We start from the raw sequence: 20,366 nt of genomic DNA on the forward strand, positions 1-20,366 counted from the left end.
ACTGTCAGTGCTGTCCCACACAGCAAGCACTGTCAGTGCTCCCCCACACAGCCTGCACTGTCAGTGCTCCCCCACACAGCCAGCACTGTCAGAGCTCCCGCCACACATCCAGCACTGTCATTGCTCCCACCACACAGCCAGCACTTTCAGTACACCCACCGCACAGCCAGCACTGTCAGTGCTCCCCCACACAGCCAGCACTGTCAGTGCTCTCCAACACAGGCAATACTGTCAATGCTCGCACCACACAGCCAGCAATGTCAGTGCTCCCACCACACAGCCAGCACTGTCAGTGCTCCCCCACACAGCCAGCACTGTCAGTGCTGCCCCCACACAGCCAGCACTATCAGTGCTCCTCCACACAGCCAGCACTGTCAGTGTTCCCCCACACAGCCAGCACTGTCAGTGCTCCCATCACACAGCCAGCACTGTCAGTGCTCCCCCACACAGCCAGCACTGTCAGTGCATCCACCACACAGCCAGCACTGTCAGTGCTCCCACCACACAGCCAGCACTGTCAGTGCTCCCCCACACAGGCAGCACTTTCAGTGCTCCCACCATACAGCCAGCACTGTCAGTGCTCCCCCCACACAGCCAGCACTGTCAGTGCTCCCACCACACAGCCAGCACTATCAGTGCTCCCACCACACAGCCAGCACTGTCAGTGCTCCCCCCGCACAGACAGCACTGTCAGTGCTCCCCACACAGCCAGCACTGTCAGTGATCCCACCACACAGCCAGCAATGTCAGTGCTCCCCCCACACAGCCAGCACTGTCAGTGCACACCCACACACCCAGCACTGTCAGTGCTCCTAACACACAGCCAGCACTGTCAGTGCTCCCCCACACAGCCAGCACTGTCAGTGCTCCCACCACACAGCCAGCACTGCCAGAGATCCCACCACACAGCCAGCACTGTCAGTGCTCCCCCAAACACAGCCAGTACTGTCAGTGCTCCCCCACACAGCCAGCAATGACAGTGCTCCCCCACACAGCCTCCACTGTCAGTGCTCCCCCACACAGCCAGCACTGTCAGTGCTCCCACCACACAGCCAGCACTGCCAGAGCTCCCACCACACAGCCAGCACTGTCAGTGCTCCCCCACACAGCCAGCACTGTCAGTGCTCTCAACACAGAGCCAGCACTGCCAGTGCTCCCCCACACAGCCAGCACTGTCAGTGCTCCCAACACACAGCCAGCACTGTCAGTGCTCCCACCCACACAGCCAACAATGTCAGTGCTCCACCCCCCAAACAGCCAGCACTGTCAGTGCTTCCCCACACAGCCAGCACTGCCAGTGCTCCCCCACACAGCCAGCACTGTCAGTGCTCCCACAACACAGCCAGCACTGTCAGTGCTCCCCCACACAGCCAGCGCTGTCAGTGCTCCCCAACAGCCAGCACTGCCAGTGCTCCCCACAGCCAACACTGTCAGTGCTCCACCACAGCCAATGCTGCCAGTGCTCCCCACAGAGCCTGCACTGTCAGTTCTCCCACCACACAGCCAGCACTGCCAGTGCTCCCTCACACAGCCAGCACTGTCAGTGCTCCCCCCACACAACCGGCACTGTCAGTGCTCCCCCACACAGCCAGCACTGTCAGTGCTCCCCCCTCACAGCCAGCACTGTCAGAGCTCCCACCACACAGCCAGCACTGTCAGTGCTCCCCCACACAACCAGCACTGTCAGTGCTCCCACCACACAGCCAGCACTGTCTGTGCTCCCCCACAGCCAGCACTGTTAGTGCTCCCCCCACACAGCCAGCACTGTCAGTGCTCCCCCACACAGCAAGCACTGTCAGTGCTCCCACCACAAAGCCAGCACGGTCAGTGCTCCCCTACACAGTCAGCACTGTCAGTGCTCCCCACACAACCAGCACTGTCAGTGCTCCCACACACAGCCAGCACTGTCAGTGCTCCCAACACACAGCCAGCACTGTCAGTGCTCCCACCACACAGCAAGCACTGTCAGTGCTCCCCCACGCAGCCAGCACTGTCAGTGCTCCCAACACACAGCCAGCACTGCCAGTGCTCCCCCACACAGCCAGCACTGTCAGTGCTCCCAACACACAGCCAGCACTGTCAGTGCTCCACCCCCCAAACAGCCAGCACTGTCAGTGCTCCCCCACACAGCCAGCACTGTCAGTGCTCCCCCACACAGCCAGCGCTGTCAGTGCTCCTCAACAGCCAGCACTGCCAGTGCTCCCACAGCCAGCACTGTCAGTGCTCCCCACACAGCCAGCACTGTCAGTGCTCCCACAACACAGCCAGCACTGTCAGTGCTCCCCCACACAGCCAGCGCTGTCAGTGCTCCCCAACAGCCAGCACTGCCAGTGCTCCCCACAGCCAACACTGTCAGTGCTCCACCACACACAATGCTGCCAGTGCTCCCCACAGAGCCTGCACTGTCAGTTCTCCCACCACACAGCCAGCACTGCCAGTGCTCCCTCACACAGCCAGCATTGTCAGTGCTCCCCCACACAACCGGCACTGTCAGTGCTCCCCCACACAGCCAGCACTGTCAGTGCTCCCCCACACAGCCAGCACTGTCAGTGCTCCCACCACACAGCCAGCACTGTCAGTGCTCCCCCACACAGCCAGCACTGTCAGTGCTCCCCACACAGCCAACACTGTCAGTGCTCCCCCACACAGCAAGCACTGCCAGTGCTCCCCCACACCGCCAGCACTGTCAATGCTCCCACCACACATCCAGCACTGTCAGCGCTCCCCCACACAGCCAGCACTGTCAGTGCTCCCACCACGCAGCCAGCACTGTCATTGCTCCCACCACACAGCCAGCCACTGTCAGTGCTCCCCCACACAGCCAGCGCTGTCAGTGCTCCCCAACAGCCAGCACTGCCAGTGCTCCCCACAGCCAACACTGTCAGTGCTCCACCACACACAATGCTGCCAGTGCTCCCCACAGAGCCTGCACTGTCAGTTCTCCCACCACACAGCCAGCACTGCCAGTGCTCCCTCACACAGCCAGCACTGTCAGTGCTCCCCCCACACAACCGGCACTGTCAGTGCTCCCCCACACAGCCAGCACTGTCAGTGCTCCCCCACACAGCCAGCACTGTCAGTGCTCCCACCACACAGCCAGCACTGTCAGTGCTCCCCCACACAGCCAGCACTGTCAGTGCTCCCCACACAGCCAACACTGTCAGTGCTCCCCCACACAGCAAGCACTGCCAGTGCTCCCCCACACCGCCAGCACTGTCAATGCTCCTACCACACATCCAGCACTGTCAGCGCTCCCCCACACAGCCAGCACTGTCAGTGCTCCCACCACACAGCCAGCACTGTCATTGCTCCCACCACACAGCCAGCCACTGTCAGTGCTCCCCCACACAGCCAGCACTGTCAGTGCCCCCACCACACAGCCAGCACTGTCAGTACTCCCCCTCACACAGCCAGCACTGTCAGTGCTCCCACCAAACAGCCAGCACTGTCAGTGCTCCCCACACAGCCAGCAATGCCAGTGAACCCACCACACAGCCAGAAATGTCAGAGCTCCCGCCACACATCCAGCACTGTCAATGCTCCCTTCACACAGCCAGCACTGTCAGTGTTCCCACCACACAGCCAGCACTGTCAGTGCCCCCACCACAGAGCCAGTACTGTCAGTGCTCCTCCTCACACAGCCAGCACTGTCAGTGATCCAACCACACAGCCAGCAATGTCAGTGCTCCCCACACAGCCAGCACTGTCAGGGCACACCCACACAGCCAGCACTGTCAGTGCTCCCCCCACACAGCCAGCACTGTCAGAGCTCCCACCACAGAGCCAGCACTGTCAGTACTCCCACCACACAGCCAGCACTGTCAGTGCTCCCCCCACACACCAGCACTGTCAGTGCTGTCCCACACAGCAAGCACTGTCAGTGCTCCCCCACACAGCCTGCACTGTCAGTGCTCCCCCACACAGCCAGCACTGTCAGAGCTCCCGCCACACATCCAGCACTGTCATTGCTCCCACCACACAGCCAGCACTTTCAGTACACCCACCGCACAGCCAGCACTGTCAGTGCTCCCCCACACAGCCAGCACTGTCAGTGCTCTCCAACACAGGCAATACTGTCAATGCTCGCACCACACAGCCAGCAATGTCAGTGCTCCCACCACACAGCCAGCACTGTCAGTGCTCCCCCACACAGCCAGCACTGTCAGTGCTGCCCCCACACAGCCAGCACTATCAGTGCTCCTCCACACAGCCAGCACTGTCTGTGTTCCCCCACACAGCCAGCACTGTCAGTGCTCCCATCACACAGCCAGCACTGTCAGTGCTCCCCCACACAGCCAGCACTGTCAGTGCATCCACCACACAGCCAGCACTGTCAGTGCTCCCACCACACAGCCAGCACTGTCAGTGCTCCCCCACACAGGCAGCACTTTCAGTGCTCCCACCATACAGCCAGCACTGTCAGTGCTCCCCCCACACAGCCAGCACTGTCAGTGCTCCCACCACACAGCCAGCACTATCAGTGCTCCCACCACACAGCCAGCACTGTCAGTGCTCCCCCCGCACAGACAGCACTGTCAGTGCTCCCCACACAGCCAGCACTGTCAGTGATCCCACCACACAGCCAGCAATGTCAGTGCTCCCCCCACACAGCCAGCACTGTCAGTGCACACCCACACACCCAGCACTGTCAGTGCTCCTAACACACAGCCAGCACTGTCAGTGCTCCCCCACACAGCCAGCACTGTCAGTGCTCCCACCACACAGCCAGCACTGCCAGAGATCCCACCACACAGCCAGCACTGTCAGTGCTCCCCCAAACACAGCCAGTACTGTCAGTGCTCCCCCACACAGCCAGCAATGACAGTGCTCCCCCACACAGCCTCCACTGTCAGTGCTCCCCCACACAGCCAGCACTGTCAGTGCTCCCACCACACAGCCAGCACTGCCAGAGCTCCCACCACACAGCCAGCACTGTCAGTGCTCCCCCACACAGCCAGCACTGTCAGTGCTCTCAACACAGAGCCAGCACTGCCAGTGCTCCCCCACACAGCCAGCACTGTCAGTGCTCCCAACACACAGCCAGCACTGTCAGTGCTCCCACCCACACAGCCAACAATGTCAGTGCTCCACCCCCCAAACAGCCAGCACTGTCAGTGCTTCCCCACACAGCCAGCACTGCCAGTGCTCCCCCACACAGCCAGCACTGTCAGTGCTCCCACAACACAGCCAGCACTGTCAGTGCTCCCCCACACAGCCAGCGCTGTCAGTGCTCCCCAACAGCCAGCACTGCCAGTGCTCCCCACAGCCAACACTGTCAGTGCTCCACCACAGCCAATGCTGCCAGTGCTCCCCACAGAGCCTGCACTGTCAGTTCTCCCACCACACAGCCAGCACTGCCAGTGCTCCCTCACACAGCCAGCACTGTCAGTGCTCCCCCCACACAACCGGCACTGTCAGTGCTCCCCCACACAGCCAGCACTGTCAGTGCTCCCCCCACACAACCAGCACTGTCAGTGCTCCCACCACACAGCCAGCACTGTCTGTGCTCCCCCACAGTCAGCACTGTTAGTGCTCCCCCCACACAGCCAGCACTGTCAGTGCTCCCCCACACAGCAAGCACTGTCAGTGCTCCCACCACAAAGCCAGCACGGTCAGTGCTCCCCTACACAGTCAGCACTGTCAGTGCTCCCCACACAACCAGCACTGTCAGTGCTCCCACACACAGCCAGCACTGTCAGTGCTCCCAACACACAGCCAGCACTGTCAGTGCTCCCACCACACAGCAAGCACTGTCAGTGCTCCCCCACGCAGCCAGCACTGTCAGTGCTCCCAACACACAGCCAGCACTGCCAGTGCTCCCCCACACAGCCAGCACTGTCAGTGCTCCCAACACACAGCCAGCACTGTCAGTGCTCCACCCCCCAAACAGCCAGCACTGTCAGTGCTCCCCCACACAGCCAGCACTGTCAGTGCTCCCCCACACAGCCAGCGCTGTCAGTGCTCCTCAACAGCCAGCACTGCCAGTGCTCCCACAGCCAGCACTGTCAGTGCTCCCCCACACAGCCAGCACTGTCAGTGCTCCCACAACACAGCCAGCACTGTCAGTGCTCCCCCACACAGCCAGCGCTGTCAGTGCTCCCCAACAGCCAGCACTGCCAGTGCTCCCCACAGCCAACACTGTCAGTGCTCCACCACACACAATGCTGCCAGTGCTCCCCACAGAGCCTGCACTGTCAGTTCTCCCACCACACAGCCAGCACTGCCAGTGCTCCCTCACACAGCCAGCATTGTCAGTGCTCCCCCACACAACCGGCACTGTCAGTGCTCCCCCACACAGCCAGCACTGTCAGTGCTCCCCCACACAGCCAGCACTGTCAGTGCTCCCACCACACAGCCAGCACTGTCAGTGCTCCCCCACACAGCCAGCACTGTCAGTGCTCCCCACACAGCCAACACTGTCAGTGCTCCCCCACACAGCAAGCACTGCCAGTGCTCCCCCACACCGCCAGCACTGTCAATGCTCCCACCACACATCCAGCACTGTCAGCGCTCCCCCACACAGCCAGCACTGTCAGTGCTCCCACCACGCAGCCAGCACTGTCATTGCTCCCACCACACAGCCAGCCACTGTCAGTGCTCCCCCACACAGCCAGCACTGTCAGTGCCCCCACCACACAGCCAGCACTGTCAGTACTCCCCCTCACACAGCCAGCACTGTCAGTGCTCCCACCAAACAGCCAGCACTGTCAGTGCTCCCCACACAGCCAGCACTGTCAGTGAACCCACCACACAGCCAGCAATGTCAGAGCTCCCGCCATACATCCAGCACTGTCAATGCTCCCTTCACACAGCCAGCACTGTCAGTGCTCCCACCACACAGCCAGCACTGTCAGTGCCCCCACCACAGAGCCAGTACTGTCAGTGCTCCTCCTCACACAGCCAGCACTGTCAGTGATCCCACCACACAGCCAGCAATGTCAGTGCTCCCCACAGAGCCAGCACTGTCAGGGCACACCCACACAGCCAGCACTGTCAGTGCTCCCCCCACACAGCCAGCACTGTCAGAGCTCCCACCACAGAGCCAGCACTGTCAGTACTCCCACCACACAGCCAGCACTGTCAGTGCTCCCCCCACACACCAGCACTGTCAGTGCTGTCCCACACAGCAAGCACTGTCAGTGCTCCCCCACACAGCCTGCACTGTCAGTGCTCCCCACACAGCCAGCACTGTCAGAGCTCCCGCCACACATCCAGCACTGTCATTGCTCCCACAACACAGCCAGCACTTTCAGTACACCCACCGCACAGCCAGCACTGTCAGTGCTCCCCCACACAGCCAGCACTGTCAGTGCTCTCCAACACAGGCAATACTGTCAATGCTCGCACCACACAGCCAGCAATGTCAGTGCTCCCACCACACAGCCAGCACTGTCAGTGCTCCCCCACACAGCCAGCACTGTCAGTGCTGCCCCCACACAGCCAGCACTATCAGTGCTCCTCCACACAGCCAGCACTGTCAGTGTTCCCCCACACAGCCAGCACTGTCAGTGCTCCCATCACACATCCAGTACTGTCAGTGCTCCCCCACACAGCCAGCACTGTCAGTGCATCCACCACACAGCCAGCACTGTCAGTGCTCCCACCACACAGCCAGCACTGTCAGTGCTCCCCCACACAGGCAGCACTTTCAGTGCCCCCAGCACACAGCCAGCACTGTCTGTGCTCCCCACTCACAGGCAGCACTGTCAGTGCTCCCACCACACAGCCAGCACTGTCAGTGCTCCCCCCACACAGCCAGCACTGTCAGTGCTCCCACCACACAGCCAGCACTATCAGTGCTCCCACCACACAGCCAGCACTGTCAGTGCTCCCCCCGCACAGACAGCACTGTCAGTGCTCCCCACACAGCCAGCACTGTCAGTGATCCCACCACACAGCCAGCAATGTCAGTGCTCCCCCCACACAGCCAGCACTGTCAGTGCACACCCACACACCCAGCACTGTCAGTGCTCCTAACACACAGCCAGCACTGTCAGTGCTCCCCACAAAGCTAGCACTGTCAGTCCCCCCTCCCCCACACACAGCCAGCACTGTCAGTGCTCCCACCACAGAGCCAACGCTGTCAGTGCTCCCCCACACAGCCAGCACTGTCAGTGCTCCCACCACACCGCCAGCACTGCCAGTGCTCCCACCACACAGCCAGCACTGTCAGTGCTCCCCCAAACACAGCCAGCACTGTCAGTGCTCCCCCACACAGCCAGCAATGACAGTGCTCCCCCCACACAGCCAGCACTGTCAGTGCTCCCACCACACAGCCAGCACTGTCAGTGCTCCCCCACACAGCCAGCACTGTCAGTACCCGCAGCATACAGCCAGCACTGTCAGTGCTCCCCCCACACACAGGCAGCACTGTCAGTGCTGCCCCACAAAGCCAGCACTGTCAGTGCTCCCCACACAGCCAGCACTGTCAGTGCTCCGCCCCACACACAGCCAGCCCTGTCAGTGCTCCCCCAACACAGCCAGCACTGTCAGTGCTCTCACACACAGCAAGCACTGTCAGTGCTCACCCACACAGCCTGCACTGTCAGTGCTCCCCCCTCACAGCCAGCACTGTCAGTGCTCCCACCACACAGCCAGCACTGTCTGTGTTCCCTCACACAGCCAGCACTGTCAGTGCTCCCCCACACAGCCAGCACTGTCAGTGCTCCCCCACACAGCCAGCACTATCTGTGTTCCCCCACACAGCCAGCACTGTCAGTGCTCCCCCACACAGCCAGCACTGTCAGTGCTCTCACCACAAGCAAGCTCTGTCAGTGCTCCCCCCACACAGCCAGCACTGTCAGAGCTCCCGCCACACATCCAGCACTGTCATTGCTCCCACCACACAACCAGCACTGTCAGTGCACCCCCACGCAGCCAGCACTGTCAGTCCTCCCCCCCACACAGCCAGCAATGTCAGTGCTCCCCCACACAGCCAACGCTCTCAGTGCTGCCCCACACAGCCAACACTGCCAGTGCTCCCACCACACAGCCTGCACTGCCAGTGCTCCCACCACACAGCCAGCACTGTCAGTGCTCCCCCCCACACAGCAAGCACTGTCAGTGCTCCCCCACACAGCCAGCACTGACAGTGCTCCCCCACACAGCCTGCACTGTCAGTGCTCCCCACACAGCCAGCACTGTCAGTGCTCCCCCCACACAGCCAGCACTGTCAATGCTCCCCACACACAGCCAGCACTGTCAGTGCTCCCACCAGACAGCCAGCACTGTCTGTGCTCCCCACTCACAGGCAGCACTGTCAGTGCTCCCACCACACAGCCAGCACTGTCAGTGCTCCCCCCACACAGCTTAGCACTGTCAGTGCTCCCACCACACAGCCAGCACTGTCAGTGCTCCCACCACACAGCCAGCACTGTTAGTGCTCCCCCCGCACAGACAGCACTGTCAGTGCTCCCCACACAGCCAGCACTGTCAGTGATCCCACCACACAGCCAGCAATGGCAGTGCTCCCCCCACACAGCCAGCACTGTCAGTGCACACCCACACACCCAGCACTGTCAGTGCTCCTAACACACAGCCAGCACTGTCAGTGCTCCCCACAAAGCCAGCACTGCCAGTCCCCCCTCCCCCACACACAGCCAGCACTGTCAGTGCTCCCACCACACAGCCAACGCTGTCAGTGCTCCCCCACACAGCCAGCACTGTCAGTGCTCCCACCACACCGCCAGCACTGCCAGTGCTCCCACCACACAGCCAGCACTGTCAGTGCTCCCCCCACACAGCCAGCACTGTCAGTGCACACCCACACACCCAGCACTGTCAGTGCTCCTAACACACAGCCAGCACTGTCAGTGCTCCCCACAAAGCCAGCACTGCCAGTCCCCCCTCCCCCACACACAGCCAGCACTGTCAGTGCTCCCACCACACAGCCAACGCTGTCAGTGCTCCCCCACACAGCCAGCACTGTCAGTGCTCCCACCACACCGCCAGCACTGCCAGTGCTCCCACCACACAGCCAGCAGTGTCAGTGCTCCCCCAAACACAGCCAGCACTGTCAGTGCTCCCCCACACAGCCAGCAATGACAGTGCTCCCCCCACACAGCCAGCACTGTCAGTGCTCCCACCACACAGCCAGCACTGTCAGTGCTCCCCCACACAGCCAGCACTGTCAGTGCTCCCACCACACAGCCAGCACTGTCAGTGCTCCCCCCACACACAGGCAGCACTGTCAGTGCTTCCCCACAAAGCCAGCACTGTCAGTGCTCCCCACACAGCCAGCACTGTCAGTGGTCCGCCCCACACACAGCCAGCCCTGTCAGTGCTCCCCCCACACAGCCAGCACTGTCAGTGCTCTCACACACAGCAAGCACTGTCAGTGCTCACCCACACAGCCTGCACTGTCAGTGCTCCCCCCTCACAGCCAGCACTGTCAGTCGTCCCACCACACAGCCTGCACTGTCAGTGCTCCCCCCACACAGCCAGCACTGTCAGTGCTCCCCCACACAGCCAGCACTATCTGTGTTCCCCCACACAGCCAGCACTGTCAGTTCTCCCCCCACACAGCCAGCACTGTCTGTGCTCCCCCACACAGCCAGCACTGTCAGTGCTCTCACCACAAGCAAGCTCTGTCAGTGCTCCCCCCCACACAGCCAGCACTGTCAGAGCTCCCGCCACACATCCAGCACTGTCATTAGTCCCACCACACAGCCAGCACTGTCAGTGCACCCACCACACAGCCATTACTGTCAGTGCTCCCCCCACACAGCCAGCACTGTCAGTGCTCTCCCACACAGCCAGCACTGTCAATGCTCGCACCACACAGCCAGCACTGTCTGTGCTCCCACCACACAGCCAGCACTGTCAGTGCTCCCCCCACACAGCTAGCACTGTCAGTACTCCCCCCACACAGCCAGCACTGTCTGTGCCCCCACTACACAGCCAGCACTGTCAGTGCTCCCAACACAGCCAGCAATGTCAGTGCTCCCCCCACACAGCCAGCACTGTCAGTGGTCCCCCACACAGCCAGCACTGTCAGTGCTCCCTCACACAGGCAGCACTGTCAGTGCTCCCAACACACAGCCAGCACTGTCAGTGCTCCCAACACAGCCAGCAATGTCAGTGCTCCCCCCACACAGCCAGCACTGTCAGTGCTCCCTCACACAGGCAGCACTGTCAGTGCTCCCACCACACAGCCAGCACTGTCAGAGCTCCCACCACACAGCGAGCACTGTCAGTGCTCCCCCACACATCCAGCACTGTCAGTGCTGTCCCCACACAGCCAGCACTGTCAGTGCTCCCACCACATAGCCAGCACTGTCAGTGCTCCCACCACACAGCCAGCATTGTCAGCGCGCCCCCCACACAGCCAGCACTGTCAGTGCTCCAACCATACAGCCAGTACTGTCAGTGCACCCACCACACAGCGAGCACTGTCAGTGCTCCCCCCACACTGCCAGCACTGTCAGTGCTCCCACCACACAGCCAGCATTGTCAGCGCGCCCCCCACACAGCCAGCACTGTCAGTGCTCCAACCATACAGCCAGTACTGTCAGTGCACCCACCACACAGCGAGCACTGTCAGTGCTCCCCCCACACTGCCAGCACTGTAAGTGCTCTCCCACACAGGCAGCACATTCAGTGCTCCCACCTCACAGCCAGCAATGTCAGTGCTCCCACCACACAGCCAGCACTTTCAGTGCTCCCCCCACACAGCCAGCACTGTCAGTGCCCCCACCACAGAGCCAGTACTGTCAGTGCTCCTCCTCACACAGCCAGCACTGTCAGTGCTCCCCACACAGTCAGCACTGTCAGTGCACACCCACACAGCCAGCACTGTCAGTGCTCCCAACACACAGCCAGCACTGTCAGAGCTACCCCACACAGCAGGCACTGTCAGTCAACCCCCCCCCCCACACAGCCAGCACTGTCAGTGCTCCCCCCATACAGCCAACGCTGCCAGTGCTCCCCCACACAGCCAGCACTGACAGTGCTCCGACCACACAGCCAGCACTGACAGTGCTCCCACCACACAGCCAGCACTGTCACTGCTCCCCCACACAGCCAGCACTGTCAGTGGTCCCACCACACAGCCAGCACTGTCATTGCACCCACCACACAGCCAGAACTGTCAGTGCTCCCCCCACACAGCCAGCACTGTCAGTGCTCTCCCACACAGCCAGCACTGTCAATGCTCGCACCACACAGCCAGCACTTTCTGTGCTCCCACCACACAGCCAGCACTGTCAGTGCTCCCCCCACACAGCCAGCACTGTCTGTGCCCCCACTACACAGCCAGCACTGTCAGTGCTCCACCACACACAGCCAGCACTGTCAGTGCTCCCCCCACACAGCCAGCACTGTCAGTGCTCTCACACACAGCAAGCACTGTCAGTGCTCACCCACACAGCCTGCACTTTCAGTGCTCCTCCCTCACAGCCAGCACTGTCAGTGCTCCCACCACACAGCCAGCACTGTCTGTGTTCCCCCACACAGCCAGCACTGTCAGTGCTCCCCCACACAGCCAGCACTGTCAGTGCTCCCCCACACAGCCAGCACTATCTGTGTTCCAGCACACAGCCAGCACTGTCAGTGCTCCCCCACACAGCCAGCACTGTCTGTGCTCCCCCACACAGCCAGCACTGTCAGTGCTCTCACCACAAGCAAGCTCTGTCAGTGCTCCCCCCCACACAGCCAGCACTGTCAGAGCTCCCGCCACACGTCCAGCACTGTCATTGCTCCCACCACACAGCCAGCACTGTCAGTGCACCCCCACGCAGCCAGCACTGTCAGTCCTCCCCCCACACAGCCAGCAATGTCAGTGCTCCCCCTCACAGCCAACGCTCTCAGTGCTCCCCCACACAGCCAACACTGCCAGTGCTCCCACCACACAGCCTGCACTGCCAGTGCTCCCACCACACAGCCAGCACTGTCGGTGCTCCCCCCCCACACAGCAAGCACTGTCAGTGCTCCCCCCACACAGCCAGCACTGACAGTGCTCCCCCACACAGCCTGCACTGTCAGTGCTCCCCACACAGCCAGCACTGTCAGTGCTCCCCCCACACAGCCAGCACTGTCAGTGCTCCCCCCACACAGCCAGCACTGTCAATGCTCCCACACACAGCCAGCACTGTCAGTGCTCCCACCAGACAGCCAGCACTGTCTGTGCTCCCCACTCACAGGCAGCACTGTCAGTGCTCCCACCACACAGCCAGCACTGTCAGTGCTCCCCCCACACAGCTTAGCACTGTCAGTGCTCCCACCACACAGCCAGCACTGTCAGTGCTCCCACCACACAGCCAGCACTGTTAGTGCTCCCCCCGCACAGACAGCACTGTCAGTGCTCCCCACACAGCCAGCACTGTCAGTGATCCCACCACACAGCCAGCAATGGCAGTGCTCCCCCCACACAGCCAGCACTGTCAGTGCACACCCACACACCCAGCACTGTCAGTGCTCCTAACACACAGCCAGCACTGTCAGTGCTCCCCACGAAGCCAGCACTGTCAGTCCCCCATCCCCCACACACAGCCAGCACTGTCAGTGCTCCCACCACACAGCCAACGCTGTCAGTGCTCCCCCACACAGCCAGCACTGTCAGTGCTCCCACCACACCGCCAGCACTGCCAGTGCTCCCACCACACAGCCAGCACTGTCAGTGCTCCCCCAAACACAGCCAGCACTGTCAGTGCTCCCCCACACAGCCAGCAATGACAGTGCTCCCCCACACAGCCAGCACTGTCAGTGCTCCCACCACACAGCCAGCACTGTCAGTGCTCCCCCACACAGCCAGCACTGTCAGTGCTCCCACCACACAGCCAGCACTGTCAGTGCTCCCCCCACACACAGGCAGCACTGTCAGTGCTTCCCCACAAAGCCAGCACTGTCAGTGCTCCCCACACAGCCAGCACTGTCAGTGGTCCGCCCCACACACAGCCAGCCCTGTCAGTGCTCCCCCCACACAGCCAGCACTGTCAGTGCTCTCACACACAGCAAGCACTGTCAGTGCTCACCCACAAAGCCTGCACTGTCAGTGCTCCCCCCTCACAGCCAGCACTGTCAGTGCTCCCACCACACAGCCAGCACTGTCAGTGCTCCCCCCACACAGCCAGCACTGTCAGTGCTCCCCCACACAGCCAGCACTATCTGTGTTCCCCCACACAGCCAGCACTGTCAGTGCTCCCCCCACACAGCCAGCACTGTCTGTGCTCCCCCACACAGCCAGCACTGTCTGTGCTCTCACCAAAAGCAAGCTCTGTCAGTGCTCCCCCCCACACAGCCAGCACTGTCAGAGCTCCCGCCACACATCCAGCACTGTCATTAGTCCCACCACACAGCCAGCACTGTCAGTGCACCCACCACAGAGCCATTACTGTCAGTGCTCCCCCCACACAGCCAGCACTGTCAGTGCTCCCCCACACAGCCAGCACTGTCAGTGCTCCCACCACACAGCCAGCACTGTCAGTGCTCCCCCCACACACAGGCAGCACTGTCAGTGCTTCCCCACAAAGCCAGCACTGTCAGTGCTCCCCACACAGCCAGCACTGTCAGTGGTCCGCCCCACACACAGCCAGCCCTGTCAGTGCTCCCCCCACACAGCCAGCACTGTCAGTGCTCTCACACACAGCAAGCACTGTCAGTGCTCACCCACACAGCCTGCACTGTCAGTGCTCCCCCCTCACAGCCAGCACTGTCAGTCGTCCCACCACACAGCCTGCACTGTCAGTGCTCCCCCCACACAGCCAGCACTGTCAGTGCTCCCCCACACAGCCAGCACTATCTGTGTTCCCCCACACAGCCAGCACTGTCAGTTCTCCCCCCACACAGCCAGCACTGTCTGTGCTCCCCCACACAGCCAGCACTGTCAGTGCTCTCACCACAAGCAAGCTCTGTCAGTGCTCCCCCCCACACAGCCAGCACTGTCAGAGCTCCCGCCACACATCCAGCACTGTCATTAGTCCCACCACACAGCCAGCACTGTCAGTGCACCCACCACACAGCCATTACTGTCAGTGCTCCCCCCACACAGCCAGCACTGTCAGTGCTCTCCCACACAGCCAGCACTGTCAATGCTCGCACCACACAGCCAGCACTGTCTGTGCTCCCACCACACAGCCAGCACTGTCAGTGCTCCCCCCACACAGCTAGCACTGTCAGTACTCCCCCCACACAGCCAGCACTGTCTGTGCCCCCACTACACAGCCAGCACTGTCAGTGCTCCCAACACAGCCAGCAATGTCAGTGCTCCCCCCACACAGCCAGCACTGTCAGTGGTCCCCCACACAGCCAGCACTGTCAGTGCTCCCTCACACAGGCAGCACTGTCAGTGCTCCCACCACACAGCCAGCACTGTCAGTGCTCCCAACACAGCCAGCAATGTCAGTGCTCCCCCCACACAGCCAGCACTGTCAGTGGTCCCCCACACAGCCAGCACTGTCAGTGCTCCCTCACACAGGCAGCACTGTCAGTGCTCCCACCACACAGCCAGCACTGTCAGAGCTCCCACCACACAGCGAGCACTGTCAGTGCTCCCCCACACATCCAGCACTGTCAGTGCTGTCCCCACACAGCCAGCACTGTCAGTGCTCCCACCACATAGCCAGCACTGTCAGTGCTCCCACCACACAGCCAGCATTGTCAGCGCGCCCCCCACACAGCCAGCACTGTCAGTGCTCCAACCATACAGCCAGTACTGTCAGTGCACCCACCACACAGCGAGCACTGTCAGTGCTCCCCCCACACTGCCAGCACTGTAAGTGCTCTCCCACACAGGCAGCACATTCAGTGCTCCCACCTCACAGCCAGCAATGTCAGTGCTCCCACCACACAGCCAGCACTTTCAGTGCTCCCCCCACACAGCCAGCACTGTCAGTGCCCCCACCACAGAGCCAGTACTGTCAGTGCTCCTCCTCACACAGCCAGCACTGTCAGTGCTCCCCACACAGTCAGCACTGTCAGTGCACACCCACACAGCCAGCACTGTCAGTGCTCCCAACACACAGCCAGCACTGTCAGAGCTACCCCACACAGCAGGCACTGTCAGTCAACCCCCCCCCCCACACAGCCAGCACTGTCAGTGCTCCCCCCATACAGCCAACGCTGCCAGTGCTCCCCCACACAGCCAGCACTGACAGTGCTCCGACCACACAGCCAGCACTGACAGTGCTCCCACCACACAGCCAGCACTGTCACTGCTCCCCCACACAGCCAGCACTGTCAGTGGTCCCACCACACAGCCAGCACTGTCATTGCACCCACCACACAGCCAGAACTGTCAGTGCTCCCCCCACACAGCCAGCACTGTCAGTGCTCTCCCACACAGCCAGCACTGTCAATGCTCGCACCACACAGCCAGCACTTTCTGTGCTCCCACCACACAGCCAGCACTGTCAGTGCTCCCCCCACACAGCCAGCACTGTCTGTGCCCCCACTACACAGCCAGCACTGTCAGTGCTCCACCACACACAGCCAGCACTGTCAGTGCTCCCCCCACACAGCCAGCACTGTCAGTGCTCTCACACACAGCAAGCACTGTCAGTGCTCACCCACACAGCCTGCACTTTCAGTGCTCCTCCCTCACAGCCAGCACTGTCAGTGCTCCCACCACACAGCCAGCACTGTCTGTGTTCCCCCACACAGCCAGCACTGTCAGTGCTCCCCCACACAGCCAGCACTGTCAGTGCTCCCCCACACAGCCAGCACTATCTGTGTTCCAGCACACAGCCAGCACTGTCAGTGCTCCCCCACACAGCCAGCACTGTCTGTGCTCCCCCACACAGCCAGCACTGTCAGTGCTCTCACCACAAGCAAGCTCTGTCAGTGCTCCCCCCCACACAGCCAGCACTGTCAGAGCTCCCGCCACACGTCCAGCACTGTCATTGCTCCCACCACACAGCCAGCACTGTCAGTGCACCCCCACGCAGCCAGCACTGTCAGTCCTCCCCCCACACAGCCAGCAATGTCAGTGCTCCCCCTCACAGCCAACGCTCTCAGTGCTCCCCCACACAGCCAACACTGCCAGTGCTCCCACCACACAGCCTGCACTGCCAGTGCTCCCACCACACAGCCAGCACTGTCGGTGCTCCCCCCCCACACAGCAAGCACTGTCAGTGCTCCCCCCACACAGCCAGCACTGACAGTGCTCCCCCACACAGCCTGCACTGTCAGTGCTCCCCACACAGCCAGCACTGTCAGTGCTCCCCCCACACAGCCAGCACTGTCAGTGCTCCCCCCACACAGCCAGCACTGTCAATGCTCCCACACACAGCCAGCACTGTCAGTGCTCCCACCAGACAGCCAGCACTGTCTGTGCTCCCCACTCACAGGCAGCACTGTCAGTGCTCCCACCACACAGCCAGCACTGTCAGTGCTCCCCCCACACAGCTTAGCACTGTCAGTGCTCCCACCACACAGCCAGCACTGTCAGTGCTCCCACCACACAGCCAGCACTGTTAGTGCTCCCCCCGCACAGACAGCACTGTCAGTGCTCCCCACACAGCCAGCACTGTCAGTGATCCCACCACACAGCCAGCAATGGCAGTGCTCCCCCCACACAGCCAGCACTGTCAGTGCACACCCACACACCCAGCACTGTCAGTGCTCCTAACACACAGCCAGCACTGTCAGTGCTCCCCACGAAGCCAGCACTGTCAGTCCCCCATCCCCCACACACAGCCAGCACTGTCAGTGCTCCCACCACACAGCCAACGCTGTCAGTGCTCCCCCACACAGCCAGCACTGTCAGTGCTCCCACCACACCGCCAGCACTGCCAGTGCTCCCACCACACAGCCAGCACTGTCAGTGCTCCCCCAAACACAGCCAGCACTGTCAGTGCTCCCCCACACAGCCAGCAATGACAGTGCTCCCCCACACAGCCAGCACTGTCAGTGCTCCCACCACACAGCCAGCACTGTCAGTGCTCCCCCACACAGCCAGCACTGTCAGTGCTCCCACCACACAGCCAGCACTGTCAGTGCTCCCCCCACACACAGGCAGCACTGTCAGTGCTTCCCCACAAAGCCAGCACTGTCAGTGCTCCCCACACAGCCAGCACTGTCAGTGGTCCGCCCCACACACAGCCAGCCCTGTCAGTGCTCCCCCCACACAGCCAGCACTGTCAGTGCTCTCACACACAGCAAGCACTGTCAGTGCTCACCCACAAAGCCTGCACTGTCAGTGCTCCCCCCTCACAGCCAGCACTGTCAGTGCTCCCACCACACAGCCAGCACTGTCAGTGCTCCCCCCACACAGCCAGCACTGTCAGTGCTCCCCCACACAGCCAGCACTATCTGTGTTCCCCCACACAGCCAGCACTGTCAGTGCTCCCCCCACACAGCCAGCACTGTCTGTGCTCCCCCACACAGCCAGCACTGTCTGTGCTCTCACCACAAGCAAGCTCTGTCAGTGCTCCCCCCCACACAGCCAGCACTGTCAGAGCTCCCGCCACACATCCAGCACTGTCATTAGTCCCACCACACAGCCAGCACTGTCAGTGCACCCACCACAGAGCCATTACTGTCAGTGCTCCCCCAACACAGCCAGCACTGTCAGTGCTCTCCCACACAGCCAGCACTGTCAATGCTCGCACCACACAGCCAGCACTGTCTGTGCTCCCACCACACAGCCAGCACTGTCAGTGCTCCCCACACAGCTAGCACTGTCAGTGCTCCCCCCACACAGCCAGCACTGTCTGTGCCCCCACTACACAGCCAGCACTGTCAGTGCTCCACCCCACACAGCCAGCACTGTCAGTGCTCCCCACACAGCCAGCACTGTCAGTGCTCCCCCCACACAGCCAGCACTGTCAGTGCTCCCCCACACAGCCAGCACTGTCAGTGCTCCCTCACACAGGCAGCACTGTCAGTGCTCCCACCACACAGCCAGCACTGTCAGAGCTCCCACCACACAGCGAGCACTGTCAGTGCTCCCCCACACATCCAGCACTGTCAGTGCTGCCCCCACACAGCCAGCACTGTCAGTGCTCCCACCACATAGCCAGCACTGTCAGTGCTCCCACCACACAGCCAGCATTGTCAGTGCGCCCCCCACACGGCCAGCACTGTCAGTGCTCCAACCATACAGCCAGTACTGTCAGTGCACCCACCACACAGCGAGCACTGTCAGTGCTCCCCCCACACTGCCAGCACTGTAAGTGCTCTCCCACACAGGCAGCACATTCAGTGCTCCCACCTCACAGCCAGCAATGTCAGTGCTCCCAACACACAGCCAGCACTGTCAGTGCTCCCCCCACACAGCCAGCACTGTCAGTGCTCCCCACACAGTCAGCACTGTCAGTGCACACCCACACAGCCAGCACTGTCATTAGTCCCACCACACAGCCAGCACTGACAGTGCTCCGATCACACAGCCAGCACTGACAGTGCTCCCACCACACAGCCAGCACTGTCAGTGCTCCCCCACACAGCCAGCACTGTCAGTGGTCCCACCACACAGCCAGCACTGTCATTGCACCCACCACACAGCCAGAACTGCCAGTGCTCCCCCCACACAGCCAGCACTGTCAGTGCTCACCCACACAGCCAGCACTGTCAATGCTCGCACCACACAGCCAGCACTGTCTGTGCTCCCACCACACAGCCAGCACTGTCAGTGCTCCCCCCACACAGCCAGCACTGTCTGTGCCCCCACTACACAGCCAGCACTGTCAGTGCTCCACCACACACAGCCAGCACTGTCAGTGCGCCCACACAGCCAGCACGGTCAGTGCTCCCCCCACAAAGCCAGCACTGTCAGTGCTCCCCCAAACACAGCCAGCACTGTCAGTGCTCCCCCACACAGCCAGCAATGACAGTGCTCCCCCCACACAGCCAGCACTGTCAGTGCTCCCACCACACAACCAGCACTGTCAGTGCTCCCCCACACAGCCAGCACTGTCAGTGCTCCCACCACACAGCCAGCACTGTCAGTGCTCCCCCCACACACAGGCAGCACTGTCAGTGCTTCCCCACAAAGCCAGCACTGTCAGTGCTCCCCACACAGCCAGCACTGTCAGTGGTCCGCCCCACACACAGCCAGCCCTGTCAGTGCTCCCCCCACACAGCCAGCACTGTCAGTGCTCTCACACACAGCAAGCACTGTCAGTGCTCACCCACACAGCCTGCACTGTCAGTGCTCCCCCCTCACAGCCAGCACTGTCAGTCGTCCCACCACACAGCCTGCACTGTCAGTGCTCCCCCCACACAGCCAGCACTGTCAGTGCTCCCCCACACAGCCAGCACTATCTGTGTTCCCCCACACAGCCAGCACTGTCAGTTCTCCCCCCACACAGCCAGCACTGTCTGTGCTCCCCCACACAGCCAGCACTGTCAGTGCTCTCACCACAAGCAAGCTCTGTCAGTGCTCCCCCCCACACAGCCAGCACTGTCAGAGCTCCCGCCACACATCCAGC

This window comes from Scyliorhinus torazame, chromosome 20 (assembly GCF_047496885.1).
Source record: "Scyliorhinus torazame isolate Kashiwa2021f chromosome 20, sScyTor2.1, whole genome shotgun sequence".
Taxonomy (NCBI): Eukaryota; Metazoa; Chordata; class Chondrichthyes; order Carcharhiniformes; family Scyliorhinidae; genus Scyliorhinus; species Scyliorhinus torazame.